The sequence below is a fragment of the Aquarana catesbeiana genome, linkage group LG09, assembly GCF_042186555.1.
Source record: "Aquarana catesbeiana isolate 2022-GZ linkage group LG09, ASM4218655v1, whole genome shotgun sequence".
In the NCBI taxonomy this organism is placed as follows: Eukaryota; Metazoa; Chordata; class Amphibia; order Anura; family Ranidae; genus Aquarana; species Aquarana catesbeiana.
This window is the reverse complement of record NC_133332.1, coordinates 244,966,304-244,969,110: the sequence shown is the minus strand read 5'-3', so window position 1 is coordinate 244,969,110 and position 2,807 is coordinate 244,966,304. Positions and strand designations below refer to the sequence as shown.

General features: G+C 44.8%; 1 non-coding gene across 1 annotated transcript; it reads right to left on the bottom strand.

Moving 5' to 3' along the window:
• Positions 1-1,645: 1,645 nt before the first annotated feature.
• Positions 1,646-1,718, bottom strand: TRNAR-CCU (transfer RNA arginine (anticodon CCU)). The gene has a single exon. It is a non-coding gene; the product is annotated as a tRNA-Arg (tRNA).
• Between the last annotated feature and the right edge of the window lie 1,089 nt (positions 1,719-2,807).

Below are 2,807 nucleotides of genomic sequence, written 5' to 3'. Positions count from 1 at the left end.
TTGGCGTGAAGGGGTTAATATTTCTGGTCACTTACCTGTCCAGGGATCCCGCGGTGCCCTCACCTGAGCAGGTGCTGGCGCCGCCATCATGACTAAGGGAAACCTGCAGGAAAGCTTTGTGGCCTCACAGCCGGATTAATACTGAACATGCGTGGAGCGCGCTGCACTCTGTGAATGGGCCGGCTGTGGAGAAAGTAGGAGGGGGGCCGGACTTCCGGCTCAGTGAGCTGCTGTGGAACCAGGAGACCCCTCCCCCCCCAAAAGGGTGCCAAATGTGGCAATAGAGAGGGGGAGGAGGCAGACGAGTGAAGCTCCCCCCATTTTGGGTGTATCTCGGCTTTTATGCTGGGTGCACGCGGATGCCATGCAGGAAACTCCAAACCCCAAAGGGATCGTTGCGTTTCCCGCATAGAAATCGCACTGTGTTCATTCGATCTGCTGCGAGTGCCAATTAAAAGTTAACGACACCCCAAAAGCAGTGCTATATGAGCCATATGTAACGATCGCACTGCACAGAATTGCATGTGATTTGCACAGGGATGTGGTGCGATTTTCTGTGATGCATCTCATCAGTGTGAACCCAGCCTAAAGCCGAACGAAACCCGTCCACTTAACTTTCCCAAAGCAGCTGCATTCAGGGCTGGTTCACCCCGGGATCGGACGGGAGCACGAGCCGCATTCCTGTGCGATTCCCGCGCACTCCCCATACCGTGCGATTTTTGAGATCGAAATCGCGTGAGAATGTGGAAAAAGTGGCACATGCACTACTTTAAATTAAAAAAAATGTGCTGCGCAAAAATCGCATTGGAATCACGGTGCCCGCCATGTCACCGGACTCGCCTTTCCTGCACCACGTTCTGGTGTAAGTCACGCTGTGATTGATGACTGCCACAGTTGCTTGTGCTCTCAAGCAAACTGTGAAGCTATCAAATTCCTGCTGGTCATCTCCATGGCATCTGCAGATCAGTTAGAAGCAAAGATGGCATCATGGTGCCCGCAATGGTGCCCGCTTCCTTGGCGGGAGGGGATGAAAGGGTTTCGTTTTCTTTTTTTTATTATTATTATTAGAATGTTTGATTTTGTTTTGTTATTTGTAGATATTTCACATTTCAAATCGGCAAAATGGGGACCTTCCCGATGTTAGGTGGGTGGTCATAATGTTATGGCTGATCGATGAATACCATCGATTGTAGATTCTATAACTCTCCTACAGAATAAATAATACACACCGATTATTTCCACCAAAGAAATGGAGCCGAATACATTTTACACCAAATTTATAAAGATATATTATTTATTTGCAAAATTTTGTAACAGAAACAAAGACACATTCAAAATTTTCTGTCTTATTTAAAGTATTTAGCAAAAAACAAAACAAAACAAACCCCCCCCCCCCAGTGGTGATTAAATACCACCAAAAGAAAGATCTATTTTTGCGAGAAAAATGTCCTATGTGTACAGTGTTGTATGACCGCGTAATTGTCATTCAAAGTGCGACAGCGATGAAAGCTGAAAATTGGCCTGGGCAGGAAGGGGGTAAAGGTGTCTACTGTGTATTGAAGGGGTTAATGAAGTTCTACTTTAAGGTCAATTCAGATGGAGTGTCAGCTCTCTGTCTGTATCATGTGATCAGAAAAGTATCAAGCACCCCAGGTGGGACTCGAACCCACAATCCCTGGCTTAGGAGGCCAGTGCCTTATCCATTAGGCCACCGGGGCTTTGCCTTTTCTAATTTGTTCATTTTTTCTATTTTTTGTGTCTTTATGTGTTGTTGTTTTTTTTTGTCTTTGTTTTTGTTTTTTGTTTTATGTGTTTTTTTGTTGTGTCTTTGTTTTTTGTCTTTTGTTTTTTGTTTTAAATGTACAGTATTTATTTATTGTACATTTTTTTTTTTTATTGTAAAAAAATCAATAGAAGGAAGTGATTCTAAGGCCTTGATAATCAGAGATCGGTCACTGTTATCTTCTGGTTCCCCATAGGTGGGGCCTTTTTCGGACCCCTAAACCTTACGATGATTCTGAGGAAGGTGAAAACCCCCCTCCTTGGTCAGATTGTCTCCAAAGGTGGGGGATTCCTTTCTGACCCTCGAAGGCGATCGGATTGTCCCTAAATCATCACAGTGGTGTAGTGGTAGCACTCTCGCCTAGCAGTAAGAAGGGTCGCTGGTTCGAATCCCAACCACGACACTACCTGCCTGGAGTTTGCATGTTCTCCCTGTGCCTGCGTGGGTTTCCTCCGGGTACTCCGGTTTCCTCCCACACTCCAAAGACATGCTGGTAGGTTAATTGGATCCTGTCTAAATTGTCCCTAGTATGTATGAATGTGAGTTAGGGACCTTAGATTGTAAGCTCCTTGAGGGTAGGGACTGATGTGAATGTACAATGTATATGTAAAGCGCTGCGTAAATTGACGGCGCTATATAAGTACCCGAAAATAAATAAATAAATAGGGTGCCCCGTTCATCTCCCTGTACGATGTTCAGATATCTGACATGTGTGCGGGTGTGGGTGCACGGCCCCGGATGCAGACAGTGTGCATCCATGCTCCTACACCCGTACACATGTCAGATTGGGAGCAGCGTCTGTGTCTGTAAAGGGGGGTGTTTTTGAAATGGGGATACACAGGTGGTCCACTCCTCCTTCGTTTTTTTTATTCTGTTTTTTGTGTTTCTTTTTTAATGTTTTTGTCTTTGTTTTTTATCTTTGTTTTGTTTTTGTTTTTTGTGTTTTTTTTGGCTTTGTTTTTTTGTTTTTTGTGTTTTTTTTTGGGGGGGGTACCTAGTTGTGACAGGTACCCACTTCCACTTC